Below are 19,423 nucleotides of genomic sequence, written 5' to 3'. Positions count from 1 at the left end.
CGGCGGGGCGGGGAGGGTGACGTCAGCCTGCGAATGTCAACAATGTAGCGATTGAGGGGCGGGGGCGGCGCTGGGCCGGGGCGCGGGAGGCGGCGGCGGGCGGCAGAGCCGGGCAGCAGCAGCGGCCGCGGCAGCAGCAGCACAGCAGCGCCGCCTTCTCTCCTCCGCCTTCACCGGCCGGGCTGCCACCGCCGCCGGCCCCGGGTGCCGCTCCGGCAGCGACACAGCCGCCGCGGTGCTGCTCCCCCTCCCCTCCCCCCCCCCGCCCGCCCTCTCTCCACCCGCCCTCCCTCCGCTGCGGCTTTCTCTCCTCCTCCGGCCCCCCTGCCAGCCCTCCCCTCCTTCCCTCCCTTCCCCCTTTATTTTTCTCCGCAAGACTTTGGCTCTGGAAACAGCTGGTTCAAAGCAATCGCCATGTGATGATCGTCTGGGTCGGGGTTTTTTTTTTTCATTTGGGGGGGGGAGGGTGCAGGTTTCTGACCGCAGAGAAATACTAATAAGAATTTCCGAAACAACAGCAGCAGCAACAACAAGAGCAACCTCCCCCTTCCCCAAACCTCCTCAGCCGTAACAGCCCCCCCAGCCCCGGGCCCGCTGCACCCCGCCCCGCTGCCTCCCCCCGCTCCCGCCCAGGCTGCAGCGACAGGGGCGACCCCCGAAAGTTGCGCGGAGGCGAGGTGAGTGCGCCTGTTCCGCGGCTCGGCAGCCCCGCCGGGGACGGGGAGCGGGCGGCAGGGGGGCGAACTTTGGGGGGAGGCCGGCCGTGCGGGGGGCAGCGTGGCTTCTCCCCTCCTCATCCTCATTCTCCTCCTCCTCCCAGGCGCAGCAGCTGTTGCGCGGGGTCAGGCGGGGGCCTGCACCCCCGCCCCCGGAGCTCCGCGGGCTGTGCAGGCGCGCTCGGCGCTTATTCCTTAAAGTGGGAAATACGCGCGTTGCGTAACGGGGAGTGCGCGGCGGGCGCGCGTGTGTCCGTCCGTCCGTCCGTGCTCTGCCGCTCCCCTCCGCGCTGCCGCGGAGCCCCGGGGGTGCCCGGGCCGCCCCTCCGCCGCCGCGGGCACCTGCAGCCTCCCGGGGCAGCGCGCCCCCCGGTGCCGCGGGTTCGGAGCGGGGCGAACTCCGGGCACGGGAGTGCCGGGATCGCTGAGGCGCGGCGTGCGGGCACGGCGGCAGCGCGCCGCGGAGCCGCTGGCTGTCATGAAAGAGGCTGAGTGTGAAACCGTGCCTCTCCTTTTGTGGAGCGGGCTATTTTGGTCGTGCAGCGGGTGTCTTGCTGAAATCGCTTCAGTTGCCGTGAGATCATAGTGCCCTTGTTGTTGAAGCTCCGGAGTAAACCCCGGGTTTCGGTCTTTACTGATAAACGTGAGGCAGGGACGACATCTGATTAGAAATACTCCTTAAGATGTTGGAGAGACTGGGAAATTACAGCGTTCCTGTTTGCTCTTGTTGAAGCCGTGTCAGTGTTTTCGTGATGAAAGCCTGTTTTCAGAGACTTTGGAACTGTCCCTAAACTTGTGCATATTTTATTTTTTTTCTTATGAGCCTCGAGCTGAAAACAAGTTGGGTTTTTGTTGCTTTTTTTTTTTTTTTTTTGAGCTGGGAATTGTCTGAGATTCTGCTGTAGCTGGTGGAATGCTCTGCAGTTCGGGGAGGGTGGTGATGCTTGGGTAAATTGACTTTTTCAGGTATGTAAATAGTGAAATTTGAGATAACTGCTGAGATGAGATGGGCACAGTAAAACGATAAGGTGGTGTCTTAGGTTTTTGCTGCAACCGCCCCATAGACAACAGCTTTAAACCAGTGTTCTAGGAGCTCTACCTCTGACAAATAGAAATAAAATTCCACCTCACATGCGGGTTTGCTCTTTTAAAAGCCTTGTTGCCTTTTGTGTCCACCCTCCTGCCCCTGTCACTGGGATCTGGGCAGCTGTGCAGCAAAATGGATCGGCGTTGTACTTCCCTGCAGTGTACTGAACCTGAGTTTTCAGCATTGCTTTTCACATTTGACCCTTCAGCTTCAAAGGCTGCTCTGAAGGTGCTCTACAAGGAATGGAAGGAAGCCGTGACTAATTGGAAAAGTAGAGAACTGAAAAATCAGGATCATAGGTCTAGTTGTCTTGTTAGTTTCCTCTGTATCGCCGGGCGAGCCGCTCAAACAGATGTACGCCAGCACAGAGCTGCCAAGCGGGCAGGAAAGGTCCCCAGTGATTCTGGAGATAGGATGGTTCTCAAGATATTTAGGGATCTTTTGAGAAATGCTCCAGAGGAGCAGAGTGTGCAGTGCTGGGCAACTCTGCTTTGAGACTTGAGGTTGAACAGCTAAAATTTTTTTAAACTTTTACCATTGTGGAGAGTAGATGGGGAAGATGCAGGCAGTGAATAGATGACTAATGCACATGCTGACAGATCTGCTAATCAACAGCAATTGTTTATGCTCAGGTATCTCACTCTGGGAAACAGTTCTAGGACAGGTACTCCTGGTCTTTTTCTGACCCAGAGGCACATCTGGAGCATCTGTTGGTGGTAATGTGCATGCTGGCAGATTGCTCTGGTGATGTAGGTGGGATGCCTTAGTCTCTTTTCCTCTTGCCTTTCAGTCATTCATTTTACAGCAAGAAAACATTGGCTGTTTGCTCTTTTGTGTTGGGCAGGAAGGGAAGTTAGGCATAAAACCTGAGTTTATAAGGAGATTTTGGTAAATCTTTGACATTGGAGAAGTCTTTAGATACTCATTGAAATAGTAAAGTCTCCATAATAGATAGAAATCGTACATATCTCTTTCTGCAAGTGCACAGTAAAAGACAAAGAGAGCTGAAAATAAAACCCTGTGTAGATGATGTGTAGTGTGGAATATGTGACAGAAGTTGCTCCCCTTTGCTTATTTTAAAACTTTTGTTGCTTGATTTTTCAGGCTGATGTGCCATTTTTTTCTTAATGAGGCTGCAGTGTGATTGCCAGTTATTTTAGGTTTTCTCTAAAGGGTTAGTGTAAAAAAAAAAATCAGTGTTTGGGGTTTTTTTTTAAGAATAGAAATAGATGTTTTTTCATTGTGTGCCTGTGACACCTGTGACATTCTTTTTTGGGTAGGGTGTCACATATGCACAGATAAAGAGACTTCTCGGACCATAGCAAAGAGAGGTTTATGGCACTAAGCTGAAAAATGAGATGTGTAACATTAACATATGCAAAATAATCTTTTCAGTAGTAATGGCGTTTTTATGTAATAAACTTGGTAAAATTGAATAGTATTTATTGTGTGACATGAACAGTGTCTCTTGTGGTTTTAATCTAAGTGCTATGAACATGGTTTATATATTCAAATCAAAATGTGTATGCCTTTTTACTCAAAGGAATACTTTGTGAATGGTTTCTTAGTTTACTCTAAGAATGTACCTGCAGTGTTGAGCAGGTCTGGCTTAAATTTGAAAGCATGCATGCTTCTTTCACCTCTGGGTCTGAATTTCCAGCTCAGTTCATTTTGGGTGTGATGCTTGTATATAAGGGTTTTCTGAGTTGAGCTGTTAGGGAAAATACACTCATTCCATTGATGTGCTGAAGAAAATTCAGGTTTAAACTTCATGCTTTCTCTGAGTTACTCCTGCTGCTTTCAGTGTTCCTGCAGACTACAGAATGCTTTAAAAGAATGTGTAAAAAGTGTTGTTCTGATACTGCAGTTCTTTGCTGATATTTGAGCAGGTGCCCAAATGATTTTGTTGTCGTAGATGAATGGACAGTGGAGTTCTACTCCCAGTAACTCCTGCAGGATTTCCGGAATAGTGCTCAAAGTACTCATTCAGGTTGTTACAAAAAATGGTCATCATGCCTTTAAATTCAGCCAAACGATACTAACCTTGGCAGCTGTCTGAATATTCCACATTTATTTGAAGCTTGCATCAAGAAGATGTAGAATGTATGAATATAGCCAGCTGAGTTGCAATGTGCTCATCTTTCTTTTTAGATAGGCAGAAACATCTTTGTAGTGGATTGAAAAGAGCACTGCATACTATGCCACTCTTAGACTATGAATTACAATTTTAAAGCAGGCAAGCAGAGGAATGTGTACAAATGCTGCCTCTATGACCAATGATGGACTTGCATCTTGTGAGTTACTAGAACTAATGATCAAAGAGCAAGCACATGTTCAGAACAGGCTAAAGAAAAGGAACGAGGGAATAAGTTGGGGAAAGCCCTTATGCTAAAAGTTTACATGTGTGGCAGAACTTTGATCTGTCAAAAATTGGGCTCAGAAGACTCCTCTGCTCGATGGTATTGATCTTCATGCAGAAGGAGCCGCAGCAACAATCTGAAGAACACCACCTGTGCTGCACTGGCATCTCAGCAGATCAATAGATGTGTCCCTGTTGAGCTTGAAAAAAACTGTCTGTAAAAGTCCTGAAACAGTGGGGGCTGAATCGCAGCTCCTGTGTGTACCCCCTCAGCCCTCGCTGACTTCTGTGTCTGCTCCCCCTTTGCTGTTTACACCTGCTGGTGCAAACCTGCCCCCAGAGCCAGCCGGGACATTTCGGATTCAGTGCCTCAAAGGAGACGGAGGAGGAGGACGTGGTGCAGGTGGTGGTTGCAGGGGCAAGAGACACGGGGACCTGAGCTATGCCTTTTTCTTCTTTTTACTTTGAAAGGGTGACCTGAAATGGTCAGATCCTCCCAGATTTATTCCTGAGACCTATCATTTGCATACAACTGTCTCTGCTGTCTCAGCTGAACAAGATGTTTGAAAGGCTATTAGGAACAAAAAGCAAGGGAATTTCCAGTTTATCCCTAGTAAGAGCTGAAACAGAAGCTTGAAGCTTTTTTTTTTTTTCTTTTCTCCTCCTGAATGTTGAAACCAAATCAGCCGGGCTGTGATGGGTAGATGGGGTTTGGTGCACAGGTTCAAAAGGAGTCTCCCCACTAAGAAAAACAGGAACTATTTGCTGCCTGTCACCACGCGGGGCTTCTGGGCTGTGGAGCAGCAATTTTGTTTTTTGAAAAGAGGAAAAGCAGCTTAAATCAACAAAATGACCCCTGCGACTTAATCACAGCTACTTATTATAGCTGACATTCACTGAGTACTTTTTTTTCCTTTTTTTTTTTCCTTCTTTCTTGAGTGATCGCTTTAAAATTTTAACCTGAACTAGGAAAACAGGAACTGTAGGTGTGGAGGTGTTCCTTCAGCCCGATTTGCATGCAGGCTGCTTTTTATTTGGCGGGTAGGTGTGTTCGGTGTGTGTGCGGGTGCAATTGAACGTGTCAGCAGTTCGCTACGAGCCGCTCTTGCTGACTCACGTGTCTGGTGCAGCTCGGAGCTGCCCTGGCTGTAAACCATCCACAATGGGAGGCGCGGGCACACGGACCGGCAGTGCCGAGCCGCTGTTCAAAGGTTATTTTCGGTTCTCCGGTCACTGCTTTGCTGTGGTTTTCTTCCCCAGCAACATCAAAACACACTGTCACTGTGCCAGGCTGCCATTCCTCTAGGTGCCGCGGGTAGAGTGGAAGTTCATTGTGCCGCTGCAGAGGTTGTGCCCCAAGTGCGTTCTGATGCTGCTGATATGCAAGCTCAGCCTCTGGGGTTTAGGTGTTTTTGTTGGTGTTGGGGTTTTTTTTGTTTACATAGGGTTTGGGTTTGTTTGGGTTTTTTGTATTTTTTTTGTGACTGGGGTGTTACCCAAAATTCCCCCTGAGCATAGTTTCAAATTTGGATATGGCAAGTCTAGCCTAGAATTGTGTTTTTCCTTTCCAAATGCAAGCTGTGCTGTGGAGTCTCCTGCCCTCCACCCCTTTTTATGGCATAAATCTTCTTTAAAGCCAGCAAGGAATTATGATTAAACTTTAAAAAAACCGGTTTTAGCTGTCTTTAATTTTCAAAATTTTGCTATTTCTTAGTCTCATTTTTACCTCATGTGTGGCAATTTCACTGGCTGCTGGCATGAAAGGATTCCTTCATCTGCTCACGCTCTTGTACAACTGCTTCTTTATTTACAGACTCTATTCTGATTACTCATAAGGATTCTAAAATGATAGCTGCTGCTGACTGATGATTTTTAACTGATCTTCTTGTTGTGGTTTTTGGGTGTTTTTCTTCCCTCCTTTCTTCTTTCTTTTTTAGCTGATCACAAAAGCCTTTGCAGAAGTGGTGTGAATTAGCCATCTGCAGTTCTGGATTTACTGTGAGGGAGTTTAGATTTGTAGTTGTCTTTTGTGTATTTTTCTTCTTCTTGTGGAATGGGGTGAAAAATAAGCAGTCTTTGAAAGTGTGATAAAGAAAATCAGCTGCTATAGAGCAGGGTTTAAAAACAAGGTGAGTTCATATCACTTGTTTTGTTTTTAGTCAACTACTTAGACCAGTAATTAATAGAAAACCACACTGAGAGCTTTATAACACATGAAGAAAATGGGTGTTCTTGGTTTCTGCCAATACAAATGACTCATCAGTATCAGTAGGGTTTCTACTTCTAATAATAAAACTGTGGAAGACCTTTAAAACGTGTGGTTTTCGCCCCTACTCTTAGTGAAAGGTTGGAAAATATTACTTTGGGATTTTTTTTTTTAACTTTTGGGAGATTTAGTGATTTGCTATGCAGCAGTGAAAGATCTTGTACCCTCCAAAGAAAACCTACTTATACCACTGCTTGCAGTGCAAAAGTCTTCCCCTCTCCTGTCTTCTTTTAATGATTTACATTTGACTGTAGAGTATTGCCGATGCTTAGCCTTGATGTCAGAGATCTGGAAAATATAAAGTATTTGTGTCGACTGGGGGAAGGCTTGGCACACTACCTCATCTTGCTGAGGTGCTGTTCTCTACCCCTTCTCCAGTCTGGTCAGGAGAGGCACAGTAAGGCTGACGAGTGACCTGTGTTGCTGTTTTGGTTGGGGGTTAGAGGATGTGGAGAGGAAGATAAACAGAAAATAGGAGTTGAAACATAAATGACAACTGTAGGATGTGTCTGTCACTACCTGGAAGGAAGCGCGCATCTTCCAGTACTGAAAGTGATACTGAGAAAAGTGCAAATCAGAAAGTGATCTGTTAAATGATTTTATTTTTCTCTCTCTCTTAAAAAGTAATAGTTTTCAAATACTTTTAGCTGTTTACCTTTTTGTAAAGATTCTGCGCTTTGTTCAATGGAGTAACCTCTAGCACATTCTGCTTTTTGTTTGAAAGTGTTACTTGTAGGTTGCGAGGTTATTTTGTTTTCATGTAAGCAGACCATGCCCTTCATGGTGTTACAGTATATAAAATTTTAATTATTTTTTTCAAGGTGTTGTACTTTGAATTTTAGTCCAATCAGTGGCTCCTGATCTGCTGCATTAATATTTAGTGTTGCTATCTGTTTTCAAGTTGCCTGTGTTGTTACAAGGTTTAAAGGCTGTACATGAGGCAGTGCTAGTATTTCCTTCCCTGTTGGAGTGAAAATTCCCACATTTATGAAGCCGCCATGTTAACTTTCTCTGTTGTTGCAATATTTATACTAGTAAGTTAATCCTTATAAGGATATGATGGTTCTTTGTTTCTTCTTATTCTATTTTAAAAGCAGAGTGTGAGCTTCCACATTGTCAGCGGGCATTTTTTGCCACTAAATATTTATATATATTAATGTAGTTGGTTTTGGTTGTGCTGAAATACCTTGGATGTATTTGTCAGTTTCTTGTGTGACCAGACTCTGATGGAGAATCTTTATCTTGTAGCCTCGTACTGGGAGAAGTGCACTAAAAATAGAGGTACAGAAGCCTGTGGAAATTAAACTTTGCAACATGTGGAAATCCAGTTGTTCATTACATGGCAACAACAAGGCAGGTTTTATTATTTTCAGATGGATATAGCATAAAAGGCCAAATTCCAACTTAAGGGATTTATTTAGGGACAGTTCTTACTGAAGTTCACAGAAGAATAATCGGTAAAGCCTGCAAAATAAGGTGTCAGTGGTCATTCAGAGTTCGAGGACACAGGTTCAGCACTCTGAGTTTGGCATGTCTTTAGAAAACCCTGCCATCAGAAGTGCCGTGAAGGTTGGATCATGGCAAATGAATAATGGGTCTAGATCTCACTGATGTTTTGGGCTCTTGACTCTGAAATGGGATTTGTGTCCAAAATCACTGAGGGCAGGACCTGTGAAGGGCAGATGATAGTGTTGCTGCCAAATTTGGGGCTGTGATTCTGCTTGGCATCTTCTCTCCTTGCCTTTGCTTGCCCTGGCACCTGTCTCATCCCACAGTGGGCCAACCCTGAGAACTAAATTGGCAGGAAATTACTCTGTGTGTAGGGTTAGTTTGGTGCATGTTACATTTGCTGTGGAGTCTGTCAAGAACTTGGATAATGCATCAAATTAAACCAAAACTTGTTAAAAGGCTTAGAGCTGGCCATGGGACATCTGGTCTCCAAAGTGCACTGTCACTGCATCATGCCCCATCTCCTGAAGATTGTTCTTGTCTTGCTCTGGCAATGTGGTGGCTCTGCAGAAAACCAGTAGCAGCCTGTGCCTAGCCTAACCTGTAGCTTGGCTGTAGGAACTTGCTTCCTTGCCCATCAGAGGTTAGGGATATATTTCCAGGTTGTATGTGCAACAAACAATTGAAGAAATAGTTAGAGGAAAGCCGAACTCAATCAAATGAGTCTTCAGTGTTAACAAAATGCAGAAGTACTATCTCCTGAAAATATTCAAATAACTGGAAGAGGGTAGGTTTAAATTAGATGTTGGAAAGAAATTTTTACTGTGAGGATAGTGAGGTACTGGAACAGGTTGCCCAGAGAAGTTGTGGATGCCCCAAACCTGGAAGTGTTCAAGGCCAAGTTGGATGGAACTTAGAGCAACCTGGGCCACTGGAAGGCATCCCTACCCATGACAGGGGGTTTGGAACTAGATGATCCAGAAAGTCCTTCCAAGCCAAGCTATGCTGTGATTCTGCAACAGCTGTTCTAATTCCTGCCTGATTCTGGCTTCTGGCCTCATGCAACCAGGTCATGTCACTGATCTCCCAGATGTGATGAGCTCTTGAGGATGTTTACTTGAGAATGAGCAGACTTGCTAACTATGGAGAATTTTTTGAACCATGTGGCTGCATTCCTAAACTCTTGGGTCTTCTCACAACCTTTTATCACTCTGGGGATGATGGTGAGCAATGTTGAGTAACAGGTTCAGCAGATGACCCGAGTGACTTGAATTTACTCAGGTGAGGGAGGGAGTCAGTCTAATGTCATCCTTCAAAATGAGAGGGTGAAATTGAGAGCTGGTAGTGCCTTGTGCCACTGGGTGGGAGCATGAGGTCCTGCTTGGCCATCTGCTTGTTGTGCTTTGCTGAGCTGATTCAGCTTTTCGACCTAGTACACATCACTTTACCATTTTCTTAACCCTGGCTAATTTTCCCAGGCAATTTGATGAGTAAGACCACAAGTCCAAAGAGCAGCTGGGCTAATGTGGGAAAGTCAGGGAGGAGCAGTGGGTGTGCAGGTTGCTGAGGGGCAAACCCAGATCTCCTAGATTTGCTGTCTGTAGCTTCACCCCACCAGGCTGCTGGGGCTGGGTGGCTGTTGTTTGGGAGGGGGACAGCACTGCTGCCCCTTTCCTGTGTTCTTGAGCAGCACCCTGGGATGATTTCTGCAAAGCTGAATGCTGGTTGTGCATTAGGCAAACTTTTTACCAGACCCTGGGTAGCAAAAATGAAAATGGAACCTTTTGTTAGGTTCTCTTCTTGAGCTGGGAAACAAAAATTCTGCTTCAGATCAGCTTCAGGTATCTGCTGTGCCTGAGGTACTTTTGTGTGTTCTTTACCCTGCCAAGTGCTTGTGACTCAACTCAACAATTTAACTTAATTTCCAATCCCTTAATTTGTTCCTGTAACTTATTAAATGTGTACCAAGGGAAAGTGTGGAGCTGAGTTCTTACAGAAACCCAAATTAAGTGAGGCTGTGAAGTAATCATGGGGCATGCCGGTAAGCTAACCCCAATGTAAAACTCATGGTAAATTATGAAATGTATGCATAGTTTGTCATAGCTGGAAATTCATGGGCAATGCAAATTTGAACACTTTGCAAGGAAATTTTTTTGTTTGTCTTTTTCCCCTTCTTGGTCCTCTTCATTTGTCTTATTATTAGACTAAAAGTAGAGTCAGTGATTCATTCAGTAATCTCTTTCTTGGACAGTTAGTCATCTGCCAATTTGTGTTAACTTTCCACTTTGTTCAGAAAGTGAGTAATGCTTAATGCACCAACCAGCAAATTCCAAGCTTAAAAAGCTGTGAGTATCATTCAGAGCATCTCTAAACTTTCTCTGAAAAATTTTCCCATTTTGTAAGATCAAAGTAAAGGTCTGACATGCAGTGTTGTACAGCTACAGTCCAGTTGTTTTGTCTAGCCCCAGTTACTAAAGCAAAACACAGGGTTGCAAATGGAGTGCACAAGTACAAAAGACCCACATGTTATTTAACCAGTGTAATGCTTCTTGTTTTTCTTCCCAAGTACTACTTTCAAGGGGTAAATGCTGCCTGCATAGTTCTTTTTCCCTCCCAAGATTGCCATGGCTTGTTAATTTCTGTTGTTTCCTACCTCAACAAATTGTGATGCTATCAAGGCTAATTTAGTGAAAATAGCTTGCAAGGAAAGTAGTAATTGTTATTAGCTGCCTGCTACAAATATTTCTGGTGCTTTTCATGATGAGTTTCGGTAGAAAAAAAATACTGCTCTGTTAAGTGTTATCTGTATAGAACTTCCAGCTATGAAGTCTTTCTATATCAGTGGGGCAGATATTTTGATTTCAAAATGATGCCAGTTATTTCTGAAGATGAACACAGTACTTGATTGAATCACTTGAGAACATTACTACTTTTTTCTTTCTTATAAAGACTGGAGTAGCGTAAAGAGCCACAAGGTCAGTAATGTCGTAGGAGAACTTTATAGGAGCGAAGTCTTTGCAGTCTGCTCTAAAATGACACGAAAGAGCTGACTATTACACTGAGCAGCAAAGGAATTCAAAGTGCAGATGGGACTTGAGTGCTCTGGAGAGGGTGTGCATGTGCAGAAGGGTAGGGCAGTGGTAAACATGAATGCCAGAAGTGGTTTGCTTGGCCCCACACATTTCCTTGTTCCTTCCCCAAGTGCCTGTTGTCCTTCCCCCCCACTTGCAGTCTGCTTCTTGCAGTGAAGTTGTCTTCCCTATGATTGTCCTTTGGTACAGGTGGTTTTAGGGTTTCCTGATGCCACAGTTCTGTAAATAAGCAAAGCAAAGGCTGATAGAGAGGAAAGAATAACCTTTGGTTATAGGGTCTGTAGCATGATGGGGCTATAGCAGAGTTCCGTTGTGCTCAGCTGTTGTCAGAATAAAAACTTGATTTGGTCTTGAGGAAAAGGTAGAAGATCCATTCCTAGAATCCAGTTCCATTCCATGTAAAAAAATATCCTGGTAACCATGTTCCAGTGTGAAGAATTAGGGCTTCTGAAAGGTTTTCCCTTCCAGTTTTACTTTGCACCTCAGTATGTTTCAATAGTTTGGTGAAGCTTTGGACAAACAGCCATACCAGGGATGCTTATTTGATCACCAGCCTTTGGGATTTGCCCCTCCTGGTTACCTGCACATTTTCCAGCATTAGCAATGTTAGTTAATGCAATCCACCCTCCCCCCTCTGCGTTCTGGGACGTCTATGCCCACACTATCATTGCTTGCATATTTCTGATTTAAACCTTCAGAGCATTGTGAAGAAGTTCCTTGCTAGTTTTGGGGTGAAGGTGGGGTGAGCAGGCAGAGAAGAACAAAGGCTGAGGTCGGTGGTGCAGCTCTCAGTTGAGTTTGGTGCACTCTGTGCATGTGTGACTCAAGCAATGGGTGATTCACCACCTGAAGGTGGTTTGGGATTTGCTTGGTGTTTTTTTGTTTGTAAAGTAGTAATCCGTCCAGAGATGAAAGTTAGTGCCCTTTTGTTGGACTATGAGTAAAGCAGAACTGTGAGAAATGTCTTTGCTCCCAGCCTATTGCTCCAAATGCTGGGCCACAGACCCGGAGTGCTGAGCTGATGTTGGAGGAGATCAGCTTTCCTGGGACTGTGCAGGGTTTGAGGGATAGCTTAATTGCTGGATTTGGCACTTCAGGTTGCAGGTCACCTGGATGGGGCTGAGAAGGCTGTAGGATTTATAGCTCTACTTGGTAACACCTGGCACAGCTGCTTTCTTTAGCTAGTCAGAGATTGTGGCGTGAAGGAGGGATGACCAGGTGCCTGAGATCTTGTATGTGCTGAAGCCCAGAAAAGGGCAGTGTTGACTGTTGCAAAGCTGAAATTGTATTTAGGGCATTTTTATCTGAGGAAATAGATATCTGTATTTATGTGGTCTTGTCCCCTGCCCACCTTCCATTTATTACTTGGCTGTAAAGTTTAGGCTATTGCCAGGAACATGGCACTCTCATCCTGCACGGATCCTGCACCCAGGAGGTGCAGCCCAGCAGGGATCTCCCGAGTATTTATGGAGGGGTGTCTCCTGCCCCAGCCCACTCTGCAGGTGTGCTGTGCAGTCGGTTAGAGAAACCACAACTTGAAGGGTTCGCTGGGGTGAAACAGTTTACAAATAGCTTTTCAGTGTTTGTTTTCATTTTTAACTCCCTCCCCACCCATGGGTCCCTCCCCCGGTATATCGGCAAAGGTGAAATAGCTCACAGAGAGAGGATCATTGTTGCAGAATAGGCAAAGCACCCCAAGAGTTTCCAGACATCCTTTGGAAAACAAATTACTTTCCCTGGGTCTTCTTTCTGGTCCTTTTTTCTTTGGGCTTTACAGGGTTAAAACTTCTTTCTCTGTGGCTGCAGGGTTTTTCAGGGGTGTAGGGGTGTAATGATTTATTTTTTTCCCCTCAGTTTAGTTTTGCTTTTTTCTTTCCCTTGAAGACTGACCACTGACAAAAAGATACCTATAGCAGTGTATTTGAATCTGGTAGAGTTAGGGTGCCCTTCTGGCACCAGCAAGGAAAGCTCCCAAACCAGGTCATGCTGCCCTGGCACCAGTTCCCAGTGTCCCCAGTACCATGGTCCCAATGGCCGGGCATCTTCTCTCTGGCACTTGGTGTGTGTCCTTTTTGCCCTAATTTTAGGTTATCACGGGGAAGTGATCTCAACCGTATAGCCTCATCTGAGCATGAGAGGAAATTTAGACATTTCTCTATTTTATTTTCCTAACCAATATTCAATTGCTTATGGAAAATTCTGGTAAAAAGGGTAAAATTTCTTTGCTGGGTGTTTAATCTCAAAACCACAACTCCCTGTACCCAGGACACAATAGTGGTAATGCCATGCTTACAGCCTTTTTCCAGCACAGTGTAGGTGTGGGTAGGTGTGCATGAGGGGGAGAAAGGGGCACAAATGCGATGGAGGGGTTCTGTTTTGCTCCTTGGGCTGCTTTTCTGGTTTGTTTTTTAAATTACAAAGTGAGAAAGTAATTCTGGCTTGCTCGCAGACGAGGTTAATCATTGCAGAGAGACCCGATGCTGGCTCCCCACGTATGCATTTTCACACATGTGTTGCTGGCTGCATGCGGACTTTGCGGCTGGCACGGCATAGCTGGAAAGTATGTGGGAGCATGTCTGCTTCCTCTGAGGCTGCTACAGGTGGTTGGGAGGGTGGGGGCTGCAGGAGGAGATGCTGGAGGCAGGCGAGGTATGACACCCATTTCCTTTGGCGTGTGCGGTGTGCTCCAAGCCAAGCGGCTGCAAGTCGCGCCCGCGGTACTTCGTCTTTGCGCTTACTGGAGGTTTATGACTAAGGTTGTGGTTTAATATGCCCTTTTTAGGTATGTGAAGGGTTTAAAATTATCTAGTGCTGCGTTTCTTCTTTTTTCTTTTTTTTTTCCCCACCGATGGCATTTTCTGCCTTTAAAAGTTTCCATAATTTTTAGAGGGCAAGAAGGATAAGTTCGTTTTTAAAAGAGAAAAAGTTTTCCCTGATTACTCACCAGCTAAAAGTATGCATTTTTGCCTTTCAAGGATCGTTTTTTGAGACTAGATAATTGGCTTGTAAGTTTAAAGTATCTGATACAAACTGTTGGACAGCCTTAAAAGAAAATAAAAAGAAAGCTTCAATACCTGGATTTTGTGAGGAAATGCTCTCTCATTAGATGAGATGCCTTCCTTCTGCAGCCGTACCCCACAAAACTTGGTGTTAACATTTGCAAGTACAGATTTGTTCCTTGTGATTTCGAAGTCTTTACTTGAGGGCTTGTAATTTTTCTGAACTGTTCAGGTGCTTCTTAATGCCTTGAATATTTGTTGAATGTATTGCATGTGGCTTGTATTCCCTGACATTTCAGATGAAATGCTATCACACAGCCAGCTACACTGGATAAAATTGCACGTGCTATGTTAGGAAGGAGGTAGAAATGGAAGGGGGCAGACCTACACATACACACCTTGCTTGATGTAACACTTCTTTCTTAGCCAGTTGTGCTGCTTTTGTGCCTGTGATTCCTTTTTTTTCTCTCTTTTTTTTTTCTTCATGTCATGAACTGCCACGGAGCAGGATATAGTTTACGTACTCCTCTTTTTTTTTTTTTTTTTTTTTTTTAATGAAGAAAAGTGTGGTTTGCACATGAAGGTACCTGGAATATTTGGCATCACTCAATTGACAGGAGCTCCAGATGCTCTGCTCCAGGGGAGCTTGAGCAAGTTGAACTGTCAGTTGTAGCTGTTAGATATCAGAGGTGCAGAGCAGTCTTTCTGATGTGTGTGCCACCTCCTATCTCCTTGTCAACTGAGATGGCTACCAAAGGACCCAGAGTTCTCCTCTGCATGTTTGACACTTTAGAAAATGTTGATACTCAACCATTGTGGAAGCCTTAAGGCTTGATGCATTTTTTGAAAGGGAGTAAGTGCAGGGAAATCTGATGTTCCTCAAAGATCAATGAATCTGTGCATCATTAAAAGATCCATGAATCATTAGCAAAGTCACACAGAATTAAACTGATTTAATTTGGGAAAAGGTGCTGAAGGTCTCATGGCAGCTTGGCTTTAGCTTATCTCCTGCAGAAAGAATGCTGATTTGGTGTCTTTTGTGTATTATTTGCTTTGGACTTCGGGTAGCTGTTCTTTGTAACCCTGCAATCCATTTACCAAAATCTAGGTATAGATCAGGTGTCCCAAATGTCCCTCTGTGAGCACTGCAAGAGCTCCAGGAGCAGCTCAAGTAGATGATTCCAGTCCTGCACCAGAGGATTTGCCTGCTGAGTGCTGCCTGCCAGTGCTCCTGGGAGCTCAGCAGTGGCTGTGGAGTTAGCCCAGCTCAGCACTGCAGGCTGATGGATGTGCACCAATGGACCACTCATGCCTCTCGGGTGACACAGTCAGTGGGAATGGCCCCTGAATTGCTCATGAGGGAAAGATTGTGATTTAAGAGCTGTGTGAAAAAAGGAGCAAGACGAGGGAGGTTGAGTTGAAATAGTCATAAATGTTATGTGCAGCTGCCAGGCTGGAGTTATTGGGTTAGAAAATGAGGGAGAAAAAGGTGCAAAGCCAAGAAGCATCTGAGAAAAAAAATTAGGAATTGTACAAAGAGTAAAAATGAGAAGACAGTCAAAGTCCAGTACTCTGTCACACTGGAAAGGGAAAGACATCATTAAAACTCCTGTAGGAACTAAAACCCATACTGTTCTAATTAGCTGCTTCCTAAGTATCCTCACTTCAAAATTAGCCCCCAAAAAAGCTGCTTGCTTACAGGAAACTATGTTTTTTACTAGAAGGTACAGTAAAAAGACAGGGTGGGGCATAATTGTGCTCTGTGGCTTAAAAAAAGTCAAAGTCAAGGGTATGCTGCAGAGCAGTGTGTGTGAATCCATGGCACCTTTCTTTTTCAAAAAGAGTTCAGAAGGTATTGTGCTCTCAAGAATACCACACCAAGGCTTGAGCAGCTGAAAAAGGCACATAGCAGTTGCAGGGAGCTCCAAAATGCTTGACTCCCAGAAATAAAACAAGCGTTAGTTCGGCACATGGAGCTTGCACACTGACCAGAGGCACGGCAAACACAGCTCTGATTTATTTTATTTTTTTAGCAGTCCTGCTGGTAGACATAAATGAAGCAGATTGAGATCTCTCCGTGGTTGCAAGCTGTGGCAGAAAAATTAGTACCACACTTTCCAATGGAAGCAGAACAAAAATGTAAAGTCTGCCAATTAAATTGGAAACAGCTCTTAATTTTCCCTCTCCTCCTCCTCCCCCAAAGGATGAATGGCTTACTCTTCTGGATGGAACTTTGTGTAATGACTCATAGTTTTATATGGATTAGTGTGAATATGTAGGTGAGGGAGATGCTGGTATCTGAGAAACTATAGTGTCTGGAAGAAGTGTCCTGGAACACGGAATAAATGTGATCTCTTTCTCATGCTGAATTAATGGAAACATAAATGCAGAATGTCTTCCTCCCTTGACTCCCTCTCCTCTGAGATGCACTCACCAGATACAAAGGAGGTTTATAGTGAACAGAGAACATGCCTGTTATGGTAATTGAATTAGTCACTTAAAATAAGAGTTGCCCACTCTGAAATACGCATGGACAAGGCACTAGGAGCCAGAACTGTGGCACTGCAGACATCAGCAATGAGCATGCTAAGTTCTGTGGTGCCCTTTGTGAGGTGGGTATTGTTCTTAAAGGTTTCCAGCAAGAAAAGAAAAGCCCATCCACCTTTATCACTGTGCTGCTTCGGTCAGAGGACACTGAGGACATGCCTTACGCAGCAGCTGGAGGAAAGAGCATCACACACATTGCTCTTCTGCTGGCACTGTGGCACACTTTGTGTTAGACTGTGTCACCATCATTCCTGCTGCTGTAAAGCAAGATAGGGCAGCTGTACTCCCGTTTGGCTAAGCCAAAATCTCATGGCTCTGCAGTCAGGTATAGCTGGCAACTTGAGCTGAAAGTGTGGATTCACATGGGGCTGCTCCAGAGGACTGCCAAGTTTTTACCTCAAGGCTCCTGGCTTACCCTCTTCTCTCTGCAGCCATTTACTATACATCCACTTGGATCAGAATAGTTGCCAAAGGCAGGCCTGGGGAAGTGATTGTCTCCCTGTGTTTGGCATGGGTGAGGACACACCTTGAATATTGCATTTCATTTTGGAATCCTCGTGACACCTTGTTTGAGGTGCTGAAGTGCATCCACAGAAAGACAAGAAAGCTGGTCTGAAATACACATCTTAGGAGGAGCAGCTGAGGTTGTTCAGCCTGGAGGCTCAGGAGGGACCTTATTGCTATCTACACCTACTTGAAAGGAGATTGTAGACTGGTGGGAGGGTCAGTCTCTTCTCCCAAGTAAAAAGTAGTAGTACAAGAGGAAATGGCCTCAAATTGCCTCAGAGAAGGTGTAGATGGGATATTAGGAAAAATTTCTTAATGGAAGAAGAAATTGGAAGACTTGGAACAGGCTGCCCAGGGCAGTGGTGGGCTCTGTCCCTTGAGGTATTTAAAAACCATGTATGTGTGCCATTTGGGGACATGATTATTTACTGTTAGACTTGTCAGTGCTGGGTTAATGTTTGGACTTGATGATCTTAGAGGTCTTTTCCAACCTAAGCAGTTCTGTGATTCTAGTAAAACCCCTGTCAATGAAATGTTCATGTTAGAGAAGAATAAAGAGACCACTTTCTTCAATGATGTTTCAAACTCAGTCATTTAGCCATGACTCTCGTAAGTGGTAAAAGTAAGGGGTCAATGTATTGCAGTAGAGAAGGTCAGGGAGGCAGAGGAGGATGGACGTGTTGGGCTGGAGTTGCTGCAGGTACACACAGTAGGGTTTCCACCTCCAGTTTTGTTTACTCTTCTCAGTCTGCAGCAATGTCGTTTGCTCCTCAGCAAAAATGACCTTCCCCACAGAGTCTCCATTAATGGCAAAAGTGAAAGAGAAAACTGTTCTCACACCCTTATATGACAGTCAGTCCTAAAACTGAATCTTATGTAATGAACAGTCCTTGTTGAGCAGTTTTCCCAAAGTCTGATGTAAGTGGGTCCTCATTTTCAGATTGTTCACCAATAGCTTACTTTAACATTTAGTTGTAGGGGCCTTGTTTTCACATCTCAAGCCTGCAGACATGTGTTGTGCTAGGGTAGCATTGTTACTAGGTAAGAAGTTTGGAAGTCCTGAGGTCAGTTCTGAGCTCCTGGCCTCTGCTTTCCTCTGGCAATGTGTTGCTCCTCTCCTCTGGGAGGACCCTGGCTGTGGAGTCTCCACAGTGCTCTGCAGGAGAAAACTTCAGCTTTCCTTTAAAGCAAGATGCCACGCAAAACTTACCCTCAGGGTGCCACAATACCCTGGGAACATTTTCTGGAGAAGGGGAAATGCATTTACATTAAAAACACGCAAACACTACCACCAAAAAGAACCAGCTGCTTCTCATATAAGTGTGGGGGGGAATCCCACACTCTCTTCAGAGACGTAGACTTATTTGGTCATGTGCAGTATCTCAGACCTCCCACCATCACATGTCAAGGAGGTCTGACTTCCATTTTAAAACTAGTACCTGGCATGGAATAGAGTTATACTGAAGTCTTATTGCCTAGAAACCCAAACATGGACACATCCAGAATTCACATCGCTTGGTTTAATTTCTTGAAAAGAGTTTAAAACTCCCAGTGTTTATTTTGGATCCTCAATGCAAGGGACGGGAGGGTATTTTATGATTAATGAGCTTTTCTGCATATGTTTTTTTGTGCCTCTTGGCATTTAGTAGTCTCAGTGACCTAGCTTTTTGCTTCATTTCTGTCTTGTTGGCATTGTCATCAGTAGTCTCTCGTGAGATGCAAGAATCTATCCTCAACCAGCTCCTTGGCTGCAAGGATGCATTCCACTACTCATGTAGCTTTTCTGTCCCATTCCCACCACCACTCATTTTGTTCCCTGCTTTGGTACAAAACAATTCCTGTGACACATAAAGCCAACATCCTCACCTTGAAAACAGATGTGCTTAAGAAGGCAAGCAGCATTATACTGGAGATTTTGGCCTAACCAAGAAGAGGTTAATTTGGGTACCAGGAGTCTGCCCACAATCCTTACTGCTCAGGGGAGTCAGGTTTGCAATTGCACACCAGGATGGTCCCCATGCACACCAGGCTGGTGGTCCCAGTCACTGCAGCTGTGTGATGGCAGCAGAGCCTGTCCCACACTGGAACACTGGCCAGAGGAAGGAGCACCCTTCACCAGCCTTTCTCTGTGCTCGGAAAAGGAGAAGCACCAGGTAAAAGCACATGGTTCCTTGTACTCATGTGAGAAATTAATTTTTCCTGTATGGATCTGTGTGAATTTTATCGATAGGGGAGGGTTTGGCTTAGACATGGGACTGATTCTTCACCTAAAACAGTGTGAGGAACTTCTGGCACTGAAGATAAGCAATTTATCCTTTCAGATGAGAACTTTCTCAACTGGTGGCAGGCTGTATATGGCACATCAATCACTCTGCCTCCCCTGGGGTTTGTCTCTGCAGCT

At 45.0% G+C, this 19,423-nt stretch overlaps 1 protein-coding gene across 1 annotated transcript in view; it reads left to right on the top strand.

Annotated features, from left to right (window-relative positions):
- The first annotated feature begins 638 nt into the window (after positions 1–638).
- Positions 639–19,423, top strand: part of BACH2 (BTB domain and CNC homolog 2) — a 182,479-nt gene continuing 163,694 nt past the window's right edge. The window contains exon 1 of the mRNA XM_058802322.1: positions 639–677. The gene's annotated coding sequence lies outside the window, so the exon portion shown is untranslated. The remainder of the gene's footprint in view (positions 678–19,423) is intronic.

This window comes from Ammospiza caudacuta, chromosome 3 (assembly GCF_027887145.1).
Source record: "Ammospiza caudacuta isolate bAmmCau1 chromosome 3, bAmmCau1.pri, whole genome shotgun sequence".
NCBI classification, from domain to species: Eukaryota; Metazoa; Chordata; class Aves; order Passeriformes; family Passerellidae; genus Ammospiza; species Ammospiza caudacuta.
This window is presented reverse-complemented; position numbering and strand designations above follow the sequence as displayed.